The sequence below is a fragment of the Pteropus medius genome, unplaced genomic scaffold (assembly GCF_902729225.1).
Source record: "Pteropus medius unplaced genomic scaffold, Ma_sr-lr_union100, whole genome shotgun sequence".
Lineage (NCBI taxonomy): Eukaryota > Metazoa > Chordata > Mammalia > Chiroptera > Pteropodidae > Pteropus > Pteropus medius.
Window position 1 is genome coordinate 14,860,409 of NW_024354875.1, and position 6,468 is coordinate 14,866,876.

A 6,468-nucleotide genomic window follows, 5' to 3' on the forward strand; every position below is an offset into this window, starting at 1 on the left:
TCAGGCATGGGTGGAGTATACCACAGAAATTGGCAAACACTGCTTATCAGGGATTTTTGCCCCTAAAGAGCCATCTTTAAGAGATTTGGAATTCATCGATCTCAGATAATAAACATTCACCAACACACTACCGTCCAGAGGTGAAAAAGAGCTTGGTAGTTTAGTGGAAACTGCCAGAAGGTCAGCATGTCTGCTGTTACTACTGGCAAGTTGTGACAGGTGTGTCTGGGTGGGTCATCAGGAATCAGGTCATGCAATCCCTCAATGCCACGCAAAGGAGTTTGCTAGTGATGCTGTCTTGCCAAGAAATCAGTAGTGGACATCTGTTGTTTATGCTTCCCCAGCATCCATTTCTCTTTCTTCTGGTAAAAGTAGTCCATGATCTAATTGGGGGCAACAGACTAGTTGATGGGACATAGGTCATGACAGCCCTTCATGACACAGGGGGTGAGCTCCAATCTTCCAAGTCTGGCCCCCCTGTAACCTCACGTTTGTCCTTGTATTGATTGAATTGAAGGTCTTACAGGTTCAACTGTAGCAGTGTTTATCAAAATGTGGTCCTTGTACCACTAGCATCAGAATCATTCAGAGTGGTTATATACAATGATGACTCCTGGGTTCTACCCCAGAAATGCTTAATCAGGATATCTGCAAAGAATCCGCATTTTAAACAAGAACCAAGTGATTCTTATGTACACTAACACTGGAGATCTAAAGACTATGTAGTATTTTTTCTATTGTGCATTCATTATTAACTCTATTAATTCATTCATTTAAACAAATATTTATTGTCTGTCACCCTCCCAGGTGCTGGAGAACATAGTGGTAAACAAGATCAGCCAAGCCCCGCCCTCAGGAGCTTATAGTTTGGGGCAGGGGGAAGAGAAGAGAGGCAATAAATTATTTTTAAAAAGTTTAATTTCAGAAAATAAGAATTATGAAGGAAATAAAGAAAGTGATGGGGATTTGTGCGCAATGGTTCCTTTAGATTGGATGGTCAAGAAAGGCTCCACGAGGAGACAACATTTAATCAAGATGCGTATTCTATGATATTTTTTCCCTTAGAATTCTTATTCAGGAAAAAGCACACATATATTCACTTATGAACTTTAGTCCTGTTAAACAAATCAAAGTTTAAAACTCTTTAATACAAGCTTAACTTAAGAGGATGTTTTAACTGCATACTCACACATTATATATGTTATACATATTAGACATGTCAATCAGGGTACTCACTGTTTTTTAATAGGAACTGCCCCCACCACTACCTCTAAGCAAGAGACTGCCAAGACTGCCATGTTTTGAACCACGTACTCCTATTCCAAGGGCAATCAATCCTCAGAATAGCCAGCAGTATAGGAAAAGATGAACTGGACCATCAAATTCTCTCCCAGAAACTGAAATGATGAAAAATTTGGTGAATGAGGTAGGGAGAAGCAAGTTTGGAGGTTGAAAGGGTACACTGAGAGAAACTAGGAGGTACAGTTGGATCTACACAGGGCCAGAGAAGTTAAAGGGAAACAGAAACTATGAGTAAGATGAGGAAGCAAAAACAGAAAGCAGAAATAATGAGATGGAGGCAATAGGAGAACAGACTAGCTGAATAGGCATGAATGGGACCTGTGTGAAGTTGAACAAATTCCTCTTCTTTCTTTCACCTAACTCTACTCCAATTCCTGATCTTCCCATGGCAAGGTATTTGGATTTCCTGGGTTTTCAACTTTTAAAAATCACCAGCAGTAGCAACGAAGCAGCAGCACTGTTTCTAACACGCATTTTGGGGAGCGACTCGAGAATGTCTCTGTTACTGGAAATATGTATGGTCTTATTTGGAATGATGTAATTGTAGACAATTGTAGCTTAAATACACACACACACACACACACAACACACACAGCTTTTTGTGTCTGCTTCTGTATGTGAGGGAAGTGAGTAGCCATATACTTACTTCAGACACCACTTCATACCTCCTAAATAAAGGCCATGACTCTAGAGTACCCCTGGCATATTCTTGCTTACTTTTTTCTATATGAGGACAGGCTGTGACAGCTTTATGAGATTTGGAGTTCATTGATCCCAAATAATAAGAACACTTCGCAGTAACTCCCCCAATATCTGAAGTTGATTATATTCTGATGAACTCTTATCCGTAAGCAGTTGTTTCCTAAAAATAGTTTCTGAAAAGGCGGAAGCACTGGCTATCTCCCCAAAGAGAGAGAAACAGAATGTATAAATAGAAAATGTATCTGATGTCAGAGCCCATCACCGGTCTCTTTGACTAATATGAAAAAGAAATGTTTTGGAGCAGCTGAGATATTTAGCTCTGAAAATTATCCACTAAGAAGCTACTTGGATAATGTTGAATATTTTTTTTCTACAAACCCCCCTTTGAAATAAACCAAACAGAGGTTCTTTTCACGTCCTTGGGATTTCTCAGCAAAAGGAGAAAGGAGGACTTTATAAGCTCTAAACAGCCTCGGAGGCCATTCATAGATTTCCTAGCATTCTCTGCCATTTCCAGTGCTGAAGGCCCTGAATGTAGCTTCTCACTGTCGTCATTGTCCCTGTTGGGCACTAGCCTGGCAGCTGAGCTCTCTGAAGCTTATAGGTTTTGGGGTATGGGAAGAAGCTGCCGTCAGACAGGGTCACAGTCTGTGCAGAGAAAGAGATGAACTGGAACTGTAGCAGGGGGAAAATTAAGTACATAGGGCTATTTTCATACCCTCCTGAATCACATTTCCTGTCCCCTGTGCCCAGTGCTCCTATAGAGAGTCTCAGAAAAACCCACTGTGGGGGCGCACAGGGAAACCATCCAGATAGGCAGAGATTTCTCTGACTCTGCCTCCAGGCTGCCTCCAGGAACAAGACCTATACTGCCTACTTCTTCTTTGACATGTTCTCCTCCCTGCTCTGTTGCTGGGGCATTCCGCTGACTAGGCTATAAGTCTTCTGGGGGGTCATAAGCAGATTCTGACACTTGGCCAGTACACCATGTGCTAGTTCACTATTTCCTTTGCTGGAAAAGTCTCATCTTTTTGGAGTTCTTATTTTCTCACACGTATGATGACACATTCTTTTCAAATTTAGTTGAAAGAGTAATAGTTATAGCCTCTAGATAACTCCACCACTATTTCTACCACTCCCTTAAAACCTTTTACATTTATTTGCCAGCCGTGGTTGAACTCCTCAGAAATCCTATCTGGTAAGCATTCGCGATGACTCAAGATAAAATAATCCTAAGAAGATACTAATGATATCGTGCCCAGAGGAAGAACTCACGAGCGGGACCTCCACATGCAGGAGTCTCTTTCAGGACTTCAAAGTAATGTCCATCTATGCTTGATTCATCATACAGCTGGACAAATCCACACAGTTCTGGGGGAAGTCCCCAGGCCCATTAATATTTCCCTTCCCCATTCTATATACCTGCCTTCTTCTCACCATGGTCCCCTTTGGCTTTGAGCCCTTTGCTCTTTGAGATTAGAGCCAGGATAAACTTTTAAGTAGATATCAACTACCAAGTATAATCTAGGGAACTTTGAAAAGACAGCTTTCCTTGTAATATATTGTCCTTCCTATCTTATATAGGAATGTTTTGGGCTATAAGTAATAGAAAAATATAATTGTGGTTTAAACCATTTTTATTGGCAAGAGGCAGATTCGGGCTTCAATCAGTGGCTCAGTGATGTTGACACAGAATTAGACACTCTCCACTCTTTCCCTCAGACATCCTCAGAGAGCTGCCTTTTTTCCTGCCCGCCTGTTACCTATGGTCATACGGCATCACATCCCCATACCAAAGTGAATGGACAGAAAAGGACTCAAAGGCTTTCTTCTAATAAGGGCCTGCATTTTTTTATCTGAGAAAAGAAGCTGGAACTCAGTTATATGCTCACCGCTAGACCAATCACTGGCGAAGGAGAATCACATTGCCATGAATAATGGGAGCAATCAAGATCCATTTCTGGGGCTATAAATGAGGATTGGAGCCTACCTTCCCTGAAATCAAGGAATCTAGTTGTCTGATGAGGGGAGTGAGGCAAGGCAGGAGAACAGTTGTAGGGGAGGCAGCCAACAGTGTCTGCCATAACCACAAAACTTTCTGATGCCTGGAATCCCACAATTGTTTCATTGGTGCTTTATCTCAACAGAGGCTCTGGCCAGTGAAAGAAAATGTATTACATTTTCAAGACATTTATACCCAACAAATATTTAGTTCATCCTATTTTTTTTAGAACATTATCAAATAAAAAATAGAAAAACAGAGAAAATATGCTTATTAAGAGTGGCAATGGTATGTTTATTCATCTCTAGCCGCTGGCAGGGGAGGAACCCTGATTTATAGTTTGCTGATTTCCATGGTGTGAATAGTCTTACCATTGTTGGTTTCAAGCTACCAGTGGTTTAGCAACTGGCTAGCAAAGTTCCTGAAATTATACTAATCAGGTCTTGTGAGATCATACAAATCAACTCCAGCACACCACTGAATACATTTGTACTAATATGCCACGTAATCATGCTGTACACATTTATCTGTGTGATAGCTCCTTTAATCTAGCACTTAAAATACCTTGTAGAGTAGGTATTATCATCACCATTTCACATATGGAAAGCCTGGACTCAGATAAGTTGAGTCTTTTCCCAATTCTTCTAACAATAGGAGGCCCATGAGAGCTTAAAGCTTCAGAAAGCTCCAGATAGTGGCAATTTTACCTGGGTACCAACAAATCTTTATTACTGGAATTGTGTGCACTGTCAACTCTTATTGCCCTCGGAGTAATAAAGACTAGGGCAAACTGAAAGTCACTGGATGCCTTTATTCTTGTTTTGAAGAGAAGAAAAAAGAAAAGAAAAATGTAATGATTTCATCAGTAACATCCAAAAAAGAGTATCTTCTGTTCTCATTGTGAATGTTCAGGGTTTGAAAGAAAGGTTAGATCCTTCTTGTTTTTTGTGACATCAAAAGAAAGTTTTCTAAAAGCACTCATATTGGCATTCATTTCTACCTTTAGCTTTATACAGAGGAACAACCTTGTGGCTCAAATGCATGGGCAGCTTTTACAACTTGTGTATTTTCTTACTATAGAAATATTCCCCAGCATTTCTATGAATTGCAATACTCACTTTTCTCTTTGCCTACTTCATTTGGTTGTAGTGAGGTGCAACTGTGGTAATGTGAAATGGAAAAATGCTTCATGCTGGTAAAGTGCTTCTGAAAATATATGGCACCATTGGTTTGTGTCACCAGGAGCAGCCTTGATCCAGATTGAGTTTCCTTGGTCAATGAGCCTTTCCTCATGAGAAGAAAAACCTTCTAGCTCTCTTTCCCCTTCTCCTGGATGGCTCATATTTCATGACCTTCTCCCTCCTGCCTATTGACAGCAGATTGGGAAAATTCTTGATTCCAATTCATCAGTCAGTGTCTCCAGCAGGGCCCATGCCACCCACTATAGGGCAGGGACATGAAGCAGTTGCTGACCCATTTCTGGGATTTCATCATTGTGTGAACTCCAGTACTCTATCTCCACAGTCTCAAGTTCATCAATCTCTTTTAGTGTTTCTGGATCACTGGTCTAGCACTAATATGAGACTTTGGTGCAAACCTAATCCCCAGGAGTGGAATAAGTTCTGCCCAGGAGAACTCTGTCTGTGCCTTTCAGAGCCAGGAAAGATGCCAAAAGAACAGAAAGTTTCGTTTTCCCTGACAATAGTCAAACTGCATTGATGTGACAAATATGGCCTGTTCTCCTCTCTCTTCCACTTCCTCCAGATCTATTTGGATTGCCCTTCTCCAAGGCACCTTCCCCTAGGGCCAGCCATGCAAACACAGCATCTCCGGTTTTTCAACATCACACAAAGGGCTTTAGGAGGTGGGCTCCTCTACTTGCTCCTCTTTGACTGTGAACATGGCCCATTTGCTCCACCCAGAGAACAGCTCTATGGCTACGACATTCTTTAAATGAGTAATTATGCTCTTCATTTAAAAAGTAAAGCCTGTGCCCCCAAATAAAAAACTTTCTTACAAAGTTTTCCTCTCCCAGATGTAATGGGCCATTATTAATTAGCCACTAAACACAATCATAAGCACCCTGGGGAAAGATAGAAGATGCAATTAAATTGGCCAGAAGTGAAACCCCAAATCAGACTGGTAGGAAGCAACCAAATTTGGGCTAAAATGCAAATTCTGGTTATGAAGTAAGACATTGCCTGCCTGAATTGCTGTTGCCTTTCCCCTCAAAAGTAAATTCATAGTTTTTGTACTCTGAGAAGTAGGATTAGAAGAAGCCAGCAAGACACAGAGACTGTTCTTGAAGCATATTATAGGCAATGAAAGATAGATTTTAGAATCAACACCATTGTAATGTATTTGTGTCTACATACATTGGCACAAAAATTGCTTTTTTTGTCCATAACCAACTCTATCCTCTCCCACATTCTTTTTCCTCTTGTGGTTTTGGAGCCATTTTC